Source organism: Bos javanicus, chromosome 22 (genome assembly GCF_032452875.1).
Source record: "Bos javanicus breed banteng chromosome 22, ARS-OSU_banteng_1.0, whole genome shotgun sequence".
Classification (NCBI taxonomy): domain Eukaryota; kingdom Metazoa; phylum Chordata; class Mammalia; order Artiodactyla; family Bovidae; genus Bos; species Bos javanicus.
Window position 1 is genome coordinate 24,663 of NC_083889.1, and position 23,171 is coordinate 47,833.

General features: G+C 37.6%; 1 pseudogene; it reads left to right on the forward strand.

The window, feature by feature from the left end:
• Positions 1 to 917: 917 nt before the first annotated feature.
• LOC133235646 (olfactory receptor 1165-like) lies at positions 918 to 21,856 on the forward strand (annotated as a pseudogene).
• The last annotated feature ends 1,315 nt before the right edge of the window (positions 21,857 to 23,171 follow it).

Genomic DNA, 23,171 nt, shown 5'->3' on the forward strand with positions numbered 1-23,171 from the left:
ATAAATGCAAAAGAAACTAAAGAGACCATAGCAAAAATCAACAAAGCCAAAAGCTGGTTCTTTGAAAGGATAAATAAAATTGACAAACCATTAGCCAGACTCATCAAGAAACAAAGGGAGAAAAATCAAATCAATAAAATTAGAAACGAAAATGGAGAGATCACAACAGACAACACAGAAATACAAAGGATCATAAGAGACTATTATCAACAATTATATGCCAATAAAATGGACAACGAGGAAGAAATGGACAAATTCTTAGAAAAGTACAACTTTTCAAAACTCGACCAGGAAGAAATAGAAAACCTTAACAGACCCATCACAAGCACGGAAATTGAAACTGTAATCAAAAATCTTCCAGCAAACAAAAGCCCAGGTCCAGACGGCTTCACAGCTGAATTCTACCAAAAATTTAGAGAAGAGCTGACACCTATCCTGCTCAAACTCTTCCAGAAAATTGCAGAGGAAGGTAAACTTCCAAACTCATTCTATGAGGCCACCATCACCCTAATACCAAAACCTGACAAAGATCCCACAAAAAAAGAAAACTACAGGCCAATATCACTGATGAACATAGATGCAAAAATCCTAAACAAAATTCTAGCAATCAGAATCCAACAACACATTAAAAAGATCATACACCATGATCAAGTGGGCTTTATCCCAGGGATGCAAGGATTCTTCAATATCCGCAAATCAATCAATGTAATACACCACATTAACAAATTGAAAAACAAAAACCATATGATTATCTCAATAGATGCAGAGAAAGCCTTTGACAAAATTCAACACCCATTTATGATAAAAACTCTCCAGAAAGCAGGAATAGAAGGAACATACCTCAACATAATAAAAGCTATATATGACAAACCCACAGCAAACATTATCCTCAATGGTGAAAAATTGAAAGCATTTCCTCTAAAGTCAGGAACAAGACAAGGGTGCCCACTTTCACCATTACTATTCAACATAGTTTTGGAAGTTTTGGCCACAGCAATCAGAGCAGAAAAAGAAATAAAAGGAATCCAAATTGGAAAAGAAGAAGTAAAACTTTCACTATTTGCAGATGACATGATCCTCTACATAGAAAACCCTAAAGACTCCACCAGAAAATTACTAGAACTAATCAATGATTATAGTAAAGTTGCAGGATATAAAATCAACACACAGAAATCCCTTACATTCCTATACACTAATAATGAGAAAACAGAAAGAGAAATTAAGGAAACAATTCCATTCACCATTGCAACGAAAAGAATAAAATACTTAGGAATATATCTACCTAAAGAAACTAAAGACCTATATATAGAAAACTATAAAACACTGGTGAAAGAAATCAAAGAGGACACTAATAGATGGAGAAATATACCATGTTCATGGATTGGAAGAATCAATATAGTGAAAATGAGTATACTACCCAAAGCAATTTATAGATTCAACGCAATCCCTATCAAGCTACCAACAGTATTCTTCACAGAGCTAGAACAAATAATCTCACAATTTGTATGGAAATACAAAAAACCTCGAATAGCCAAAGCGATCTTGAGAAAGAAAAATGGAACTGGAGGAATCAACCTACCTGACTTCAGGCTCTACTACAAAGCCACAGTTATCAAGACAGTATGGTACTGGCACAAAGACAGAAATATAGATCAATGGAATAAAATAGAAAGCCCAGAGATAAATCCACGCACATATGGACACCTTATCTTTGACAAAGGAGGCAAGAATATACAATGGATTAAAGACAATCTCTTTAACAAGTGGTGCTGGGAAATCTGGTCAACCACTTGTAAAAGAATGAAACTAGAACACTTTCTAACACCATACACAAAAATAAACTCAAAATGGATTAAAGATCTCAACGTAAGACCAGAAACTATAAAACTCCTAGAGGAGAACATAGGCAAAACACTCTCTGACATACATCACAGCAGGATCCTCTATGACCCACCTCCCAGAATATTGGAAATAAAAGCAAAAATAAACAAATGGGACCTAATTAACCTTAAAAGCTTCTGCACATCAAAGGAAACTATTAGCAAGGTGAAAAGACAGCCTTCAGAATGGGAGAAAATAATAGCAAATGAAGCAACCGACAAACAACTAATCTCAAAAATATACAAGCAACTCCTACAGCTCAACTCCAGAAAAATAAATGACCCAATCAAAAAATGGGCCAAAGATCTAAATAGACATTTCTCCAAAGAAGACATACAGATGGCTAACAAACACATGAAAAGATGCTCAACATCACTCATTATCAGAGAAATGCAAATCAAGACCACTATGAGATACCATTTCACACCAGTCAGAATGGCTGCGATCCAAAAGTCTACAAATAATAAATGCTGGAGAGGGTGTGGAGAAAAGGGAACCCTCTTACACTGTTGGTGGGAATGCAAACTAGTACAGCCACTATGGAGAACAGTGTGGAGATTCCTTAAAAAACTGGAAATAGAACTGCCTTATGATCCAGCAATCCCACTGCTGGGCATACACACTGAGGAAACCAGAAGGGAAAGAGACACGTGTACCCCAATGTTCATCGCAGCACTGTTTATAATAGCCAGGACATGGAAGTAACCTAGATGTCCATCAGCAGATGAATGGATAAGAAAGCTGTGGTACATATACACAATGGAGTATTACTCAGCCATTAAAAAGAATACATTTGAATCAGTTCTAATGAGGTGGATGAAACTGGAGCCTATTATACAGAGTGAAGTAAGCCAGAAGGAAAAACACCAATACAGTATACTAACGCATATATATGGAATTTAGAAAGATGGTAATGATAACCCTGTATACGAGACAGCAAAAGAGACACTGATGTATAGAACAGGCTTATGGACTCTGTGGGAGAGGGAGAGGGTGGGAAGATTTGGGAGAATGGCATTGAAACATGTGAAATGTCATGTATGAAACGAGATGCCAGTCCAGGTTCAATGCACGATGCTGGATGCTTGGGGCTGGTGCACTGGGACGACCCAGAGGGATGGTATGGGGAGGGAGGAGGGAGGAGGGTTCAGGATGGGGAACACATGAGAAATAAAGAAATAAAAAATTTTTAAAAAAAAGGTAATTATGCTTTTATATATCAAAATGTGTGTATTTTGTGCACAAAAACTAAAATTCCTGCGGTGAGTAAAATGAAAGAAGTAGCTATCAAGCAACCTAGGTAATGCAGTGATACTGTGCATGCCAAGTTGCTTCAGTCCTGACTCTTTATAAACCACCCTATGGACTATAGCCCACCAGGCTCCTCTGTCCATGGGATTCTCCAAGCAAGAATACATACACACCTCCAGGGGATTTTCCCAACCCAGGGATAGAACCCGTGTCTCTTATGTCTGCTGCATTGGTAGTTTAGTTCTTTTAGAGATCACAGAAATCCAGACAGAAGTGTTCAGTTTGCAGGTAATTTGTATGGAGATGATTTTGAATATGGGTAAGCATTTGAGCATGATTTTAATCTAAAATTGAATGAAAATTAGTCCTGAAGGATGGCTGTAGGTAGGCTAAATAAAGATAGCTGCTGAGTAGATGGGTGGTAGCTAGCAATAAAGATGGGAGTGTATTTTGAAGAATATGTTCATTTTGCCCTAATTACATTTTTCACAGCCTTAACCTTGGATGGAAAGGAAATCATAGAGATACAGACAAGGACAGGGAAAAATGGACAAAATGAAGTTTATCCCTGGATGGCTTGAGACATTAATGGAAATGTGCAGCTAAGAAGGAAACATTAGAAAATAAGTAAGTAAGAAAAAGATTTCCTCTGTGTATGCATTTTTTTCTACTTCTTAGTCACTATTTGCACCATTTCAGACTTTGTAAAATTATAGGCAGTGCTACATTGTAGAATATTTTGGGGTCAAATATTTCAAATTAAAAGTAAACATGAAAAACAACATTAGAAATACAAGAGAAGAAACTAAATTTGGTGGGGGCCATTTATTACATGTGAAATTAAAGTCTTAAATGTTTTAGAAAATAATTAAAGTTGGTCTTCCCTGATAGCTCAGCTGGTAAAGAATCCGCCTGCAATGCATGGGACCCCAGTTCAATTTCTGGGTCGGGAAGATCTGCTGGAGAAGGGATAGGCTACCCACTCAAGTATTTCTGGTCTTCTCTTGTGACTCAGCTGGTAAAGAATCTGCCTGTAATGTGGAAGACCTCGGTCCAATCCCTGGGTTGGGAAGATCCCCTGGAGAAGGGAATGGCTACCCACTCCAGTATTCTAAACTAAATTTGGTGGGGGGCATTTATTACATGTAAAATTAAAGTCTTAAATGTTTTAGAAAATAATTCACTAATTTAAGTTATATTTTATACATAACTGTGTAGTAAAAGCAAATTCTTAGAATTATATTCTATAGGTAAGGTTTCAGAGAGCTTAACTTGTCAGAGACATATTAATAAGTGACTGAGGTTAAATTTTAAGGCAAGTTGACTTGATTAAAGAGTCTAGATTGTTAACAAGACATCATTCATATTCTCTAGGAGATACAATATGCGACTTTTTACCAAGGTTTGGCCAGTTGGTGAAATCATTAAGGGAATGTAAACCTGAGGTTTCTCTGATGAGGCGGGTGCTGAATCTCTCAGTTGTGTGACTGGCGACTCCATGGCCTATAGCCCTCCAGGTTCCTCTGTCATCAGATTTCACCAGCAAGGATACTGGAGTGGGTTGCCAGTTCTTTCTCCTGGGGATATTCCTGACCCAGGGATTGAACTCATGTCCCTTGCATCTCCTGCACTATCAGGAGGATTCTTTACCACTGCACTACCTGGGAAGCCTCTCTCTGATTGGAGAGCACTAAGGAAAAGTGAGAGAAAAACAGGACATCTTGAGCAGTTAGAATGGCCTGAACAAACATAAGAATTTGCAAGCGCAATCAACAAGTTCAATTAAATAAAGCTAAAGGAAGGAATTCTCCATGTGGAGAAAAGGGAGACAGAGCTGGGAGAAATTCAAACAAGGACGTATTCTGAGTCACCGAGACACTCAGATCTTCCCAGTCCATCCTCTCCTTGCCTCTCCATCAGAAGCTGACTTGCACTCTCCACACCTGTAGACACACATTATACCATTTGGGCTCCACCTGTCTTATTCGTATTCCTGGGAAATCCCAGACTTCACCACTGCAGACCAGTCCCCTGTCCAGGCTAGGGGGAAAAAGATACCCTCTATTTCTGTCATGTCTGGTTGCTTAGGGTGAACTCTGGTTTTCTCTGGCAGAAACCATAGTGATGGATGAGAGAAATCAGAATCACCTTCATCCTCTCAGGCTTCTCAAAATACCCACAGCTCCAGGTGCCCCTATTCTTGGTCTTCTTCACTGTCTATACAGTCTCTGTGGTGGGGAACCTGGGTATGATTGTGACCATCAGAATCAATCCCAAACTTCACACCCCCATGTAATTCTTTCTCAGCCATCTCTCCTTTCTTGATTTTTGTTACTCTTCTATAACCACACCCAAACTCTTAGAGATCTTGGTTGTGGACACAAGGACTATCTCCTACTTGGGTTGCATGCTGCAGTTCTTCTTTGATTGCACACTTGTGATTACGGAGATGTTCATGTTAGCAGTGATGGCCTATGACTGGTTTGTGGCTGTTTGTAACCTTTTGCTCTACACAGTTGCTGTGTCTCCTAAGCTCTGCAGCCTCCTGGTCACTGGAACTTACACATGGGGTGGAACGTGGTCCTTGACAATCACATGTTCTCTTTTGGAGCTGTCCTTCCAGGGTTCTAACGTCATACATCACTTTGGCTGTAAGCATTCTGCAATCGTCTCTGCCTCTTGCTCTGACTCTTACTTCAGTCAGATGACATGTTTTATCATTTCTACTCTCAATGAGGTGTGTTGCCTCCTGATTATTCTCACTTCCTATGTTTTCATAATTGTCACATCATCAAGATGCCTTCAGCTGGTGGACTCCGAAAAGCCTTCTCCACCTGTGCCTCCCACCTGACTGCCATCACCATTTTCCATGGGGTCATCCTTCTTCTCTACTGGGTACCCAACTCCAGAAGCTCATGGCTCTTCATCAAAGTAGTCACTGTGCTTTTCACAGTAGTCATCCCCATGCTAAATCCCCTATCTACAGCCTTAGAAATAATGATGTGAAGGAGACCATCAGAAAATTAGTCAACACCAAAATCTTTTCTCACCTAATGCAATTTTGAATGAGAAGAGAGATAGAGGAGAGAGCTTTCTTAAATGTACTTTACACAGTGTGTTGATGGTTATTACATTTTTCTTCAAATGTGTGCTTATTCACTGATTAGTGTGATCTTTGAGACCCCTTCTCTGTCCATGGGGAATCTCTAGGGAAGAATACTGGAGTGGGAAGAGTGCCATGCTCTCTTCCAGGGGATCTTCCCAAGCCACGGATGGAACTCATGGCTCCTGAAGTGCGTGTTGATTCTTTAGTGACTGAGACACAATGGGATACAATCTATATATACATATAGATTGTGGATACAATATATATATTGTATATATATATGTAGATACAATATATATACAATATATACATTATTATATATACAACATAGATACAATATATATGTATTATATATGTTGTATTATAATATATAATACAATATATATTATATTGTATTATACATAATATATTATACAATATATAATGTATAATATACATTATACATTATTGTATATACATATATATATTGTATATATATGTATATACAATATATATATACATATAGATTGTGGATACAATATGCTGCTGCTAAGTCGCTTCAGTTGTGTCCGACTCTGTGCAACCCCATAGACGGCAGCCTACCAGGTTCCCCTGTCCCTGGGATTCTCCAGGCAAGAACACTGGAGTGGCTTGCCATTTCCTTCTCCATGATACAATATATATATATATATATATATATATATATATATATATATATATATATATATCATATGATATATATGTGATTTTTATAATGTGATTTTTAAACTGCAATGTGATTTTAAAATATCAACTTCAGTTTAAAAGAAAAAAAGAAATAAAATTATGTTTATGTCTCACTTTAAGAGCATTATAGGCTAAATAATGATCATCTAACACTGTCCATGGGCTTTCCTGGTGGCTCAGATGGTAAAGAATCCCCCTGCAATATGGGAGACCTGGATTCTTTACCTGGGTAGGGAAGATCACCTACAGGAGGGCATGACAACCCACTCCAGTATTCTTGCGTGGAAAATCCCCATGGACAGAGGAGCCTGGTGGGCTATAGTCCATGGGGTCACAAAGAGTCGGATAAGACTGAGTGACTAAGCACAGCACAGCAAAAGGCTATCCACATCCTAAAATCCTCAGAATTTGCAAATGATTTCTGTTCCATGTCTTCTTTCTTTTTTTTCTCTTCCTTTCATTTCCTTTCTCTTTTTGTCACTCTCAAATTATGAAATGTGATAAATAGACAAGTAATTCTGTATAATAACCCTGTATGTTGCTTTCTCCAAGAAATTAAAGACATTATCAGCTCTTTACAGCATTTCTTTAACCATTTTTCTAGTCACTGTGCCTCTCTGATGCCTCTAGGAGCAAACTTCATTGCTGTCTTCAAAACATTTTCTTCTAAACAGAGAATAGGTTCAGTTCAGTTCAGTTGCTCAGTTGTGTCCGACTCTTTGCAACCCCATGAATCGCAGCACGCCAGGCCTCCCTTTCCATCACCATCCCCCGGAGTCCACTCAGACTCACGTCCATCGAGTCAGTGATGCCATCCAGCCATCTCATCCTCTGTCATCCCCTTCTCCTCTTGCCCCCAATCCCTCCTAGCATCGATCTTTTCCAATGAGTCAACTCTTCGCATGAGGTGGCCAAAGTACTGGAGTTTCAGCTTTAGCATCATTCCTTTCAAAGAAATCCCAGGGCTGATCTCCTTTAGAATGGGCTGGTTGGATCTCCTTGCAGTCCAAGGGACTCTCAAGAGTCTTCTCCAACACCACAGTTCAAAAGCATCAATTCTTTGGCACTCAGCTTTCTTCATAGTCCAACTCTTACATCCATACATGACCACTGGAAAAACCATAGCATTGACTAGATGGACCTTTGTTGGCAAAGTAGTGTCTCTGCTTTTCAATATGCTATCTAGGTTGGTCATAACTTTTATGAGAGTTAAAATTTAACTTTGTTGCTTTTGAAATTTGTATTATTAAAATTTTAGAGTATATTCCCTTATGTCTGGCTTATTTGGCTCAGCATTTTTTTTCAAAAGAATTTTTAAGTGATTGACTATAACAGTAGTTCCATTTTTGTTGCTGAAGAATGTTCCACAAAATAAATATATTGATATGATAATGTGTTTATTCATACTTCTACTACAAATGGAATTTGGCTATTTCCTTTTCTTTATTGAAGTATTATTTATTTTGCTGCTGCGTCTCTTCAGTCGTGTCCAACTCTGTGCAACCCCATGGACTGCAGCCTACCAGGCTTCTCCGTCCATGGGATTCTCCAGGCAAGAACACTGGAGTGGGTTGCCATTTCCTTCTCCAATGCATGAAAGTGGAAAGTGAAAGTGAAGTCACTCAGTCGTGTCTGACTCTTAGCGACCCCATGGACTGTAGCCTACCAGGCTCTTCCGTCCATGGGATTTTCCAGGCAAGAGTACTGGAGTGGGGTGCCATTGCCTGCTCCGTTATTTATTTACAGTGTTATAATAATTTTAGATGCACAACACAGTGATTTCATTATGTTTATAGACTATACACTATTAAAACTTAGTGTCTCAGTGGGTAAAGAACCTGTCTGCAATGCAGGTGATGCCAGAGATATGGGTTTGATTCCTGGGTGGGGAAGATCCCCTGGAGGAGGGCATGGCAACCCAATCCCATGGGCGGAGGAGCCTGGTGGGCTACAGCCCATGGGGTCACAAAGAGTTGGACATGACTGAAGTGACTGAGCACAGTACAGCACACAAAGGATAATAGCTAGAACTCACGGCGCTAGGCAGGGGTATCCTTGTAGCTTATCTATTTTATACAGAGTATTTTGTAGACTTTATACTCCTAAATTGCCCCTCCTCCTTTCTTTACAAAGTCTGCAAATAACAATTTTTGGAGAGAATTGGAGTAAAGAGAAACCTTGCGCATTGTGGGTGAGAATGTAAATTGGTAGAGCCAATTGCATACTGTATGGAAAACAGTATGGAGTTTTGCACACAAACACACACACAAAAGCTAAATATAGAACTACCATATGAGCCAGCAATTTCACTTCTGGTTATTTCACCTTTTTTATGGAAATGCTGCATGAACATTTTTACACAAGTATGTGCTGCATTACCCATGAGCACTCACTGGGTGAGGTATGCCCTGTCTCTGAATGTTCTGGATCAAAGGCGCTTGTTTCTGATCTTTCGCTGAAGTGAAGTGAAGTGAAGTGAAGTCGCTCAGTTGTGTCTGACTCTTTGCGACCCCATGGACTGTAGCCTACCAGGCTCCTCCATCCATGGAATTCTCCAGGCAAGAGTACTGGAGTGGATGGCCATTTCCTTCTCCAGGGGATCTTCCCAACCCAGGGATCAAACCCGGGTATCCTGCATTCCAGGCAGACGCTTTAACCTCTGAGCCAAAGATCTTTTGCTAGGTGCCATCAAACAATTTTCCAAAATAGATGTATTAGTTTAAATTCCAACTATATTACACGTGGGTTCTAATTATTGTCCATTCTTGCCAATATTCTTGCCAAATGTCATAGCAGACATTTTAGTATTTTGAAGTTGGTGGATGAGTAGGGGTACTTCATTTTGGTTATGAATTCAATTCCACTTTACTAATGTGGTTGAATTCCTATAATTTAGTTATTAGTCATTTGACTTGTCTTACTTCTTTGTGAAGGTCCTATTCAGGTTTTTTTTTTTTTTTTTTTTTTACCTATTTTTCTATTAGGTTGTTAATATTTTATTATGAAATATGTATTTCATTATGCATTCTAAATAAAAGTCCTTTGATGTATGTATCATGAACATTTTCTCCTAGATTGTGGCTTGTCTATTCACTTGGTTGGTGATGTATTTAGGTGCACACATTTCCTTATGTTTAATGAATTAGTGTTTATCAAACTGTTTCTTTACACAGTGAAGTACTTTTAATATCTTATTTAAGATCCACTTCTTACTTCCAAAATAATAAAGATATTATCATACTTTATGTGCTAAATTATCACAAATTTCATACAGTATTATATTTTCTATTCTACCTCCTCTATTTTCAATTCAGGGTTTTATTTTCTCTTTTTACATTGATTTTTATATTTATTTCAAACTGAAAGTAAATTTTGATGGGGCATGACTATAATCTAATTTTATATTTTGACTTATTGGTGTATATTTACCCTAGAAATACTTATTGAAAAATGCACTCATTTTAACACTGCTTTGTGGTGCCAGAATATTCATAAAGTAAATATCAGTATATCTATACTTCTGTTCCTAGACTTTCTGTATGCTTCTAGCTATTTTATAATCAGAACTACCCTTAACTAATAGGCTTTAACATCAAGTTGAGCAACTCTTAAAAAGTTACTTTTTATCTTGCAGAGTGTTTAAGATATTCTTTATTTTTACCTTTTAAAACAAACTTTAGAATTATTCTTGTTTAGATTTAGTGTAGAAAAACAGTAGAATTGTAGATCTATTTGCAAAGAATGATGTTTGCATCCTCAAGTCTTCCAAATCATAAGCATGTTACATTATTATGTTAATTTAGATCTACTTCATGTTTTACAATATAAGATATATCATATTTTTATAAAGTTGTTACATATATTTTTAAATTAATCTGGATGTGTGATTATTTTTCATACTATTTTAAATGTCATTTGTAAAATGTTTATTGTTTTTCAATTAGGATTCAATGCATTTTGGCAACTCTAACAATATTTTTTTAATAATTTTATAATTTATTTGTAGATTATTTTTGATTTTCAGAATGCATATCATATAATCTCTAATTAAACATTTTCTGGATATGTTATTTCCAGTGTTATTCTTTTTATTTTTTTCCTGTGCTTGGTTAACTAGCTGAAAACATTAGTACAATTCTGAATAAATAGTAAAAGTGGGTACCCTTGACTTCCTCATCTAACAAGGAAACATTTCATGCTTAAAATGTTAAACAAAGTTATCTCACATATTTGTTTTGTATGTGTCTGTTTGTTATATTTTGTTTTTTAGTAAGTGAATGTTGAATTTATCAAGTTAATTTTCTTCATTTTAATGCCTTTAATATTTTGATATGGTAATGTGTATTTTTAAAATTTTCTAATATCAAAAGATGTGTTTTTTCCTAAGAAAATTACTATAATCATTATATATTTACCCTTTTTTTAGTTGATTGGTTTAGTGTGTCAATATTTTATGTATAATTTAAAATTCTGTGATCATTAGTAAGATTATTCTGTAATTTTCTTTTATTGTCCTTGTTAGTTTTTGCCATCAAGATTATATTTTTCTCTCAAAACAAAAATGATGAGAGTCTTCTTATTCAATTCAGTGAATATTATGTAGAAATGAAAAAGAGAATGTGATTGGGAGAAACTCAAGGACAGTATCACATCAAAAAAAAAAACACTATAAGTTAATTGCTATTCAGTTCAGTTCAGTTGCTCAGTCATGTTCAACTCTTTGTGACCCCATGGACTGCAGCACGACAGGCATCCCTGTCCATCACCAAATCCAAGAGTTTACTCAAACTCCTGTCCATTGAGTCGGTGATGCCATCCAACCATCTCATTCTCTGTCATCCCCTTCTCCCACCTTCAGTCTTTCCCAGCATGAGGGTCTTTTCAAGTGAGTCAGCTCTTCACATCAGGTGGCCAAAGTATTGGAGTTTCAGCTCCAACACCAGTCCTTCCAATGAATATCCAGGATTGATTTCCTTTAGGATGGACTGGTTGGATCTCCTTTCAGTCCAAGGGACTCTCAAGAGTCTTCTCCAACACCAGAGTTTAAAAGCATCAATTCTTTGGTGCTCAGATTTCTTTATAGTCCATACATGACTACTGGAAAAACCATAGCTTTGACTAGACTGACCTTTGTTGACAAAGTAATGTCTCTGCTTTTCAATATACTGTCTAGGTTGGTCATAACTTATCTTTCAAGAAATAGGGTTTTTAAATTTCATGGCTGCAATCACCATCTGCAGTGACTTTGGAGCCCCCCCCCCAAAAAAAAAACAAAAAGAAAAGTCTGCCACTGTTTCCACTGTTTCCCCATCTATTTGCCATGAAGTGATGGGATTGGATGCCATGATCTTTGTTTTCTGAATGTTGAGCTTTAAGCCAACTTTTTCACTCTCCTCTTTCATTTTCATCAAGAGGCTCTTTAGTTCCTCTTCACTTTCTGCCATAAGGGTGGTGTCATCTGCATATCTGAGGCTATTGCTATTCCCAGCAGTCTTGATTCCAGCTTGTGCTTCATCCAGCCAGGTTTTCTCATGATGTACTCTCCATTTAAGTTAAATAAGCAGGGTGACAATATATAGCCTTGACATACTCCCTTTCCTATTTGGAACCAGTCTGTTGTTCCATGTCCAGTTCTAACTGTTGCTTCCTGACCTACATACAGATTTCTCGAAAGACAGGTCAGGTGGTCTGGTATTCCCATCTCTTCCAGAATCTCCACTGTTTGTGGTGATCCACACAGTCAAAGGTTATGGCATATTCAATAAAGCAGAAATAGATGATTTTCTGCTACTCTCTTACTTTTTTGATGATCCAGGGGATGTTGGCAATTTGATCTCTGGTTCCTCTGCCTTTTCTAAAATCAGCTTGAACATCTTGAAGTTCACGGTTCATGTATTGCTGAAGCCTGGCTTGGAGAATTTTGAGCATTACTTTACTAGAGTGCGAGATGAGTGCAATTGTGTGGTAGTTTGAGCATTCTTTGGCATTGCTTTTCTTTGGGATTGGAATGAAAACTGACCTTTTCCAGTTCTGTGGACACTGCTGAGTTTTCCAAATTTCCTGGCATGTTGATCACAGCAGTTTCTGAGCATCATCTTTCAGGATTTGAAATAGCTTCAACTGGAATCCCATCACCTCCACTAGCTTTGTTTGTAGTGATGGTTCCTTAGGCCCACTTGACTTCACATTCCAGAATGTCTGGTTCTAGGTCAGTGATCACACCATAGTGATTATCTGGGTCATGAAGATCTTTTTTGTACGGTTCTGTGTATTCTTGCCAGCTCTTCTAAATATATTCTGCAGCTGTTAGGTCCATACCATTTCTGCCCTTTATTGAGCCCATCTTTACATGAAATGTTCCCTTTGTATTTCTAATTTTCTTGAGGAGATCTCTAGTCTTTCTCATTGTATTGTTTTCCTCTATTTCTTTGCACTGATCACTGAGGAAGGCTTTCTTATCTCTTCTTGCTATTCTTTGGAACTCTGCATTCAAATGGGTATATCTTTCCTTTTCTCCTTTGCTTTTCGCTTCTCTTCTTTTCACTATTTGTAAGGCCTCCTCAGAGAGCCATTTTGCATTTTTGCATTTTTTTTCTTGGGGATGGTCTTGATCCCTGTCTCCTGTACAATATCATGAACCTCCATCCATCAGGCACTCTGTCTATCAGATCTAGGCCCTTAAATCTATTTCTCACTTCCACTGTATAGTCATAAGGGATTTGATTCAGGTTTTACCTGAATGGTCTAGTGGTTTCCCCTACTTTCTTGAATTTAAGTCTGATTTTGGCAATAAGGAGTTCATGATCTGAGCCACAGTCAGCCCCAGTCTTGTTTTTCCTGACTGTATAGAGCTTCTGCATCTTTGACTGCAAAGAATATAATCAATCTGATTTCGGTGTTGACCATCTGGTGATGTCCATGTGTAGAGTCTTCTCTTGTGTTGTTTGAAGTCGGTGTTTGCTATGACCAGTGCATTCTTTGGCAGAACTCTATTAACCTTTGCCCTGCTTCATTCTGTACTCCAAGGCCAGTTACTGTACTCCAAGCAATTACTTCAGTAATGGCTATTACTGGTGTGCTTAGTCACTCATTGGTGTCTGAGTCTTTGCAACCCCAGAGACTGTGGCCCACCAGGATCCTTTGTCCATGATATTCTCCAGGCAAGAATACTGGAGTGGCTTGCAATGCCCTCCTCCATGGGCTCTTCCTAACCCAGGGATTGGACCCAGTTCTTCCACACTGCAGATTCTTTACTGTCTGAGCCACCAGGGAACCTATTAGTGGAGGAGACCCTAAAGCAATTATGATTTTTATTATCTATTTATGCAAAGAAAATATTGTGTTTGAACCCTGACTTCACATACCAATTTTCTGGACCAGGAAATTAGATTTGTTGTGTCTTGCTTACTTCTTTGTGAAATGTGTATATTTGGCTAGCCAAAAAGTTTGTTCTGGCTCTTCTGTAACATGTTATGGAAAAACTGGAATGAGCTTTCATGGCCAGCCCAACATTATTAGGAAATTTTAAGTTTGCATTCACTAATTAGTTGTTATTTAGTTAATAATAAGTTTAAAAAATATTGCTTACTACTCCCAAAAACTACCCCTCAACCTGGCCCCAACACACTGACAGTCACAGATACTAAAAGCAAAGTCTGGCAAATGTTGTAGCAAAATGATGCAAAGTGGGGATACTGAGAACTACTTATCACATTTACACTTTTTTAGTTCAGAATTGATAGTATGTTGGCATAAAGCAGAGCTGGTTGTAGTATTGGAGATACAATAAAGTGGGACTACTAATGTGAATGATGACATTTTAAGAATAAATTATATAATTTTTAATTTAAAAAATAAGTTGCAAAGATATTCCAGTTTTCATCACACCTCATCATACATTGTTAGTAGGAATGCAAAATGTTGTAGCTGCTGTGGAAAATGGTATACAGGTTCTTTATTAAGTTGAAAATTGAATTGTACATGATCCAGAAATCCTGCTTATGGGTATTATCCTAAAAATCTGAGGTCAAGCTTTTAAAAATATGTTAGCATTCCCACACTCACTGTAGAACCATTCACAATAGCCAGGGAGTGGAAACCACTGAAATATCTATGGACAGATGGTTGGATAAAAGAATGTGGTGCATATGTGAACAGTGGAATACAACCTGACCTTTAAAAAGAAGAAAATTATGTAATATGTGACTACATAGATGAAACTTGAGGACACTATGCTAAATGAAAATGTCAGTCATAGAAAGACAAATACTGCAGAATTTCACTTATGTGATATATCGGAATCAAGGAGTGGAATAATAGCTAACAGAGGCTAGTGGAGAGAGAAGCATAAATTTACAAATCAATGGTCAATAAGTTTCAGTTTAGCAAGACACACACAGCTGTGCTGTATAAAATTATATGTGTAGTCAACAGTACTGTATTATACACTTAAAAATATCTTAAGACGGTAGATCTCATATTGTGTTATTACCAAAGTAAAATAAAATTTAAGAGAAAATTAAAGGTACATTATGACAACTAAAATTTAAATTTAATTTGATTCCATCTGGTTTGTTTTTTCCCACTAATACACTCTTTTCTTTCTGAGATGTAATCCGGGTGCAGTATTGGATTAGTTTTCACGTCTCCTCAGTATCCTCTGGTCTGAAACAGTGTTTCACTCCTTTCTTGTTTTTTCTTGACTTTGACAATTCTAAAGAATATTGGTGAAGAACCCTGAAGAATGTTTCCGGATATGGGTTTACCTAATGATTCTCTCACATTAAACTGGGATTGTAGATTTTCGGTATGGTTTTATCACAAAAGTGAAGCTTTTCTCACAACATTGTATCAGGGTGAATGATATCCACATTACATCACTAGCGAAGGCCATCTTTATCTTTTGCCTAAGGCAGAGCTGGCCAAATTTCTCTACTCTAAACTTGAATGCTGGATTTGAAATGCAGTTAATAACAATTATTTCTATATTTTTTCCATTTTTCAAAGTCTACATTTTATGTTTATTCAATGAATACTATTATTTTAAAAGTTCAATATCAAAAAAGTAATTAATGGGATAGATTTGGTGGTGTAATTATCTTTAATGATTTAGAAGAAAATCCATCCACTAAAATGACACAAGAGATAGTGTTTCACCTAATTAAATGGCTTGTGGTCCACTGAGTAATACTCCAATTACAATTCTGTGTACTTCATATATTCATGGTCATGGGGGGAAATATAAGACCCAAGGTTTGGCAGAATTTAGACTGTGAATTAAGCTTTTAAATTTTTCTTTGTATTTTTTGATGTTTCTAATGTCCCTGGAAATAAAATGCCATTTTACTGGCATGCTCATTGAAATATACTGTCATTTTTGCAAGCCTAAAGTCTTTTAATATCTTAAAGAATGTTTGAATACTGAGAAGAAATATACTGGAGGTTCATTAATCCTAAAAAGAAATTCTCAGTAAATTAGTCAATAACATCTGGTTTCATATCAGTTCATGTTTCTTTCTGTATCTTGCAAATTAAGTGGAAAAGATGGAGCTACCACTCATATAGATTATTCCAAAAACTATAGATGATCCCTTTCTATGATCAGAAACATTTTAATTTGCACTAATACGGCATGAAGTGGTTTTCACAATTAAGATTTGTATTACTGAAAGTGGCGGCAGTGAGCAATAGGGAAATTGCAAAAAGACAGAGAATTCTGTAATTCCATAAACCTAGTTCCAATTTGCAGAGAAGTCAATGACACCCCACTTCAGTACTCTTGCCTGGAAAATCCCCTGGTGGGCTGCCGTCTATGGGGTCGCACAGAGTTGGACACGACTGAAGCGACTTGGCAGCAGCAGCAGTTCCGATTTGAATACAAACCTACCATTAATCCACTGATTTTCTGCAAAATCATTTGAAATTGCTAACCTTGAACACCAAATCAATTTTTCAGTCTCTTTGGTTATTGATATGAGTATTGCATCAGGAAACTAAAACAGTGGCTCCAGTCTTCCTAATATACCAAGGTGTTGCTAATATTTTCAAATGTTGAAGGAAAGCCATTTGTTAAAATAGCCTGAATAATAATGGATATTTACAATGTATCTGTCCAGTCCCTCTTGCTATTGGAAAAAATATTCTGATGACATATTATTTATGTCTAGGGTTGTTTGTAGTGGATATCAACTAGGCCTTCATGGAGCTGAGTCTGTAGCCTGACACTTGATCTGGACAAAACAAAGATGAATGTCTGTATCTCGGGGCCATTCATTTTAAGGCATTGCAGCTCTTGCTTCCCCATCTTCTCCAAGTTTGCCTCATCATAACAGAGGTTTACTCATTGGTAGAGAAAATTTGTAATTTTCACTGTTTCTTGAATACATTTTGTATAAAATTATTGTTGGTAAATATAATAATTAATTATATATAATTATATATAATTTATAAATATAAATTATATCATTTTTTTCTCATAACATTATATATACTTTATATTTATATTTAATTATATATTGGTGGCTGAGACAGTAAAGAATCTGTCTTCAGTAAACCTGGGTTTGATCTCTGAGTTGGGAAGATCCCCTGGAGAAGGCAATGGCAATCCACTCCAGTATTCTTACCTGGAGAATCACACAGACAGAGAAACCTGATGAGCTACAGTCCGTGGTTTTTCAGAGAGTCAGACACGAGAAAGAAACTAACACTCACTTATAATTTTAGATATATCAAAAAGGTTTAGCTGCTAAGTCATACTGGAGTGGGTTGCCATCTCCTTCTCCAGGGGATCTTCCCGACCTAGGGATTGAACTCAGGTCTCCTGCATTGCAGGTGATCTCCTGCATTGCAGGTAGATTACTTACTGACTCAGCCACCAGAGAGGCCCACAGCAATATTGGGGTGGGTTGCCATTTCCTTCTCCAGGGAATCTTCCCCACCCAGGAATCGAACCTGTGTCTCCTGTGTCTCCTACATTGAAGGTGTATTCTTTACCATTAAGCCACTATGGAAGCCTTATATATTAAAATAGATGATCTAAAATCACATTTACAAGTAATTAATATAAGTTAATTAGATTCAATTAATGAATGAATCCGTGTTAAGCAAAATGTCAATATAAAAACCCAAAAATTATCCCAGGAGCCAGTATAACCTTAATGGAGGTTTTGATGGAAGGTACATGATTATTTCATGAATAAGATTCTATAATTAATTTAAGCACAAGATGGAAGGCATAAACTAGTTACAACTTAAGATTTATGCCAATTCACAAACTTTTAATTTGTCAATTAAAAGTCAATTCTTTAATATGACTAGAATATAAAAAAATTATACTGAGATTTATACGGCACCTTTTACCCACCATGTGATCTCCTTGATCCTTAGTGTAACTGTTAGAACCATAACAAAGTACTCTGCTTCTTTTTGGCATCTCAAAATTTTGAGATTTACGCTTTCTTGTGTGTTCCAAATTTATATTTTAGTTGTATATTGAAAATACTAAGGGCTAAATTTTAAACGATAGCATGAATAGTCTGTATTTTAGTGGTTCTCATAATTTATCATGCATCAGAAATCACCTGGAGGGCTGGATAGATCACAAATTGTGGGCTACTTTCCAGAGTTGTTGGTTCAGGAAGTTGGAGACAGGGCTTGAGAATTTGCATCCCTAACATATTCTTAGGCATCCCTGCTGCTGCTGGTTTGAGGACCATATCTGGAGAATATATACCAGCTCCCCAGAGACATATGAAGCTTCTGCCTTCTCTGTTTCTCTTTTGTATTCATTTCTATTTTTCAGGAATAATGTTTGGTCCTTTGTTCAACAGGAATCATCCTGCTATCAGAAGGAAATCAGAGTATCATACCTACATTAATTCTCCTGGGTTTTTCAGAATATCCAGAACTCCGGGTCCCACTTTTCCTTGTTTTCTTGTCTATCTACACAGCCACTGTGGTGGGGAATTTGCTAAGTCACTTCAGTCATGTCCGACTCTGTGCAACCCCGTAGATGGCAGCCCAGCAGGCTCCCCGTCCCTGGGATTCTCCAGGCACGAACAGTGGAGTGGATTGCCATTTCCTTCTCCAGTGCTGGAAAGTGAAAAGGGAAAGTGAAGTCAGTCGCTCAGTCATGTCCGACTCTTAGCAACCCCATGGACTGCAGCCTACCAGGCTCCTCCGTCCATGGGATTTTCCAGGCAGGAGTACTGGAGTGGGTTGCCATTGCCTTCTCCAGTGGTGGGGAATTTAAGCATGATCATAATCATCAAGGTCAATTCAAAACTCCACATGATCATGTACTTTTTCCTTAGTCACTTGTCCTTTGTCGATTTCTGTTTTTCTACTGTCAGTCAGTCAGTCAGTTCAGTTGCTCAGTCGTGTCCGACTCTTTGCAACCCCATGAATCACAGTATGCCAGGCCTCCCTGTCCATCACCAACTCCCGGAGTTCACCCAGACTCACGTCCATCGAGTCAGTGATGCCATCCAGCCATCTCATCCTCTGTCGTCCCCTTCTCCTCCTGCCCCCAATCCCTCCCAGCATCAGAGTCTTTTCCAATGAGTCAACTCTTCGCATGAGGTGGCCAAAGTACTGGAGTTTCAGCTTGAGCATCATTCCTTCCAAAGAAATCCCAGGGCTGATCTCCTTCAGAATGGACTGGTTGGATCACACCCAAACTGTTGGAGAATTTGATTGTGGAGGACAGAACCATTTCTTTCTCTGGTTGCATTGCACAATTTTGTTTAAAATAATACATTTAAAAATAATACCAATTATTCAGAGTATTAAGAATTGAAATGGATAAGGGTGGGAAAACCTATATATTGTGAACTGCATAACTGTAAGACTTTGTGCAAATTATATTAATGCCATTTCCTATACTTATACACCTATAAAATATATATTATCATGTCATTATTACTGATAAAGAAGTTGAGGCTCTAAAATCTGAGTGATTCACCAAAGATCATACAGTAAATGCCAAAGCTTGGAACTGAAGTTAAATTTATGTTTCCAACTCCTTGCTTCTTTCATTGTGCCAGTCTGTCTGTCACTAACTCTTTTCCACTTCCCACCCGTTCCCTTTTCTGCATATAGGAAATACATTTTTTGAGTGTCAAAAGTACCATAAAGCTATTCAAGAAACAATGAATTTTTTCTCCCTTCATATGGTCAGACAAAACTAAAATTGCATCTGTGTTTATGAGGTTCAAACAAATAGTCCCTTTATTAATGAATATTTCAGATGTGTGCTTGTTATTGGTTAACTTATTTAAAAATCTTTGCTAAATAAGTATACTTCTGTTGTTATAAACTGCTTACCAGTACAAGATGCTTTTGCTTTCTCAAAATAATGTGCACAAATAATGATTGTATGACTCAAAGCAAGATTATCACCTGTAGTTTTAATCAAACTCAATATTCCTGTCACCAGAAGTTTTGAGGGTGATAATGTAACCACTTGTGTTTATTACCGTATTCTCTGATTTTCTTGAGAAACAGTGTAGAATGTGAAAGAGTTGAGCAAAATATATTTTAAGTTACTCTGTAATTCAGATATTCTATAACCATTTAAATGTATAATATTCCTAATAAATGTATTAGATTAAAAATATTGATAGCAAGTTAAGAGATATTGATCAAAGAATTTAAAAAACTATATTGAGAGCATCAGTGGCAGTATGTGAGACAAATGATAGTCAAATAGGAAAGAAAACAAAAGTGAGGGTACTGCAAATTGTAATACAACTTCATTGCTTTACCAGGTCGCTGCACTGAACACAAAGCCAATAATTTTAGCATCAAACTGGAAGCATTGGAAAACTTGAAGATGGAGCTTTATTTCCTTCAATGTTCATTTATGTTTTCTAAAATGTGAAAATTCTTGTGGTAACTCATGACCTCTGCCTTTTCTATGATCTTCAGTTTGAATATAATGATAGAAGTACTACGACCTCTAAAAATATTAATCCTGCTTTTTAAAATAAATTTGAGTGCTATGTTTTCATTTATTGTTACGTTACTCCCACTAAACAGCACAGACCTTCAGAATGGTGGAACTATGAAAAACACGTTTTTCTGCAACACTATAGAAAACATTTCTAACTCTACACGAAATTCAATTTCTGTCACTCATGATCAACTTCAAACCTAACTCATCACTAGCAGGCTGTGTTAATTCGAACAAGTGTCTTAACTCATATATGCTTCCATTTCCTTTTGTAAAATATGAGACTAGTTGTTTTGAAATTCATAAGTCTTATTTAGTGGTCAAAACTAATGTACCAATATTTTAATACAATGTCTGCTGCACGATAAATGTGATATCCATGCAGTGTCATCATTATCATTGTTATCATTTTATTATCACTGTCTCAGATTTTCTCCAACAACAATTTTGTGGTTTGCTGAAGGAAATCGGAGTGCAGGAGCCACGTTCACCCTCTTGGGCTTCTCAGAATATCCCGACCTCCAGGTTCCCTTGTTCCTGGCTTTCCTCACCGTCTATGCAGTCACCGTGGTGGGGAACCTGGGTATGATCACCATCATCAGGATCAGTCCCGAACTCCACACCCCCGTGTACTTGTTTCTCAGTCACTTGTCCTTTGTTCATTTCTGCTATTCCACCACAGTTACACCCAAACTCTTGCAGAATTTGGTGTGGAAGACAGAACCGTCTCGTTCACGGGATGCATCACACAATTCTTCTCAGCTTGTATGTTTGCAGTGGCAGAGGCATTCGTGTTGGCAGTGATGGCCTATGACCGATTTGTGGCCGTTTGTAAGTCTCTACACAGTGGTTATGTCCCCAGAGCTCTGTACATCGTTAGTGGCCAGTCCCTGCAAGTGGGATATAGTCTCCTCCCTGACACTCACCTGTTTTCTCCTGGCATTATCCTTCTGTGGGTCTAACATCATAAATAATTCCCTCTGTGAGCACTCTGTCATTGTCTCCATCTCCTGCTCTGACCCCTTCATCAGCCAAGTGTTCTGTTTTGCCATTGCCATATTCAATGAGGTGAGCAGCCTGGCAATTATCCTTACTACTTATATGTCCATTTTGTCACTATCATAAAAGTGCCCTCTGCTGGGGGGTGCAAAATAGCCTTCTCTACTTGTGCCTCCCATCTGACCACCATCACCACGTTCCATGGGACTGTCCTGTTCTTTTATTGTATACCCAGCTCCAAAAACTCATGGCTCACAGTCAAAGTAGGTTCTGTATTTTATACAGTGGTGAGTCCCATGCTGAACCCTCTGATCTATAGCCTCAGGAACAAAGATGTGAAAGAGAGTGTCAGGAAATTAATGAATCACTGAATACAGTTTGGTTGAAGATCTGTATGTCCAAAAGAAATTTGATCATTACATAGTGTTGATTAAATATTCTTGTAGAGATGAAGACTCAAATTATGTAGTCAACTCACTAGATCATAAATTTAGAGTCATGAATTGGCTATTTGATCTCTTAGTTTTTGTTCAGTTCAGTGTCAAATAAAATAGCTGTATATTGTGTGTAAAATGATGTGTGTTGTTGGTGTATGAAAAGTGAAACTGTGAGTTGTTCAGTCATGTCTGACTCTTTGCCACCCCACGGACTGTAGCCTTCCAGGTTCTTCTGTCTGTGGAAGTCTCAAGGAAAGAATGATGGAGTGGGTAGCCATTGCCTTCTCCAGGGGATCTTCCTGACCCAGGGTTTGAAGCTGCATTTCAGGGAAATTCTTCAACTTCTGAGCCAACATGGAAGAGCTGTGGATGAATAGTGTCTCCCAAATATCCATGTCGCCCAGAACTCAGAATGTCACCTTATTTGGAAATAAGGTCTTTGCAGATATAATTAAGGTAAGAGTCAAGATGAGTGTAAAGTGAACCCAAAATCCAATGACAGTGTCCTTATAAGAGACAGAAAAAGATACACAGAGACACAAAGGGAAGGAGGGTATGTGACTTCTGCTTCTCTCTCTTTCCTCCTAAACCACACACAATTCTTTAAAAAAAATAAAACTAATTTTTAGTATTGTTGGTACATCACTGCTTCCTGGCTGTTTGTAAACCTGCGCTTTACACAGCTGTTGTGCCCCAGAAGCTGTGTTCCATCTTTCTGGCTGGTGCTACAGCTGAGCACAGACTGTTTCTTACACTCATTCTTTCAGTTGTATTGCCTACTGCTGCCCTTTTGGATCTTGTTTTACTTTAGTCAATTCAATGAACTAAGAAAGTTCATAGT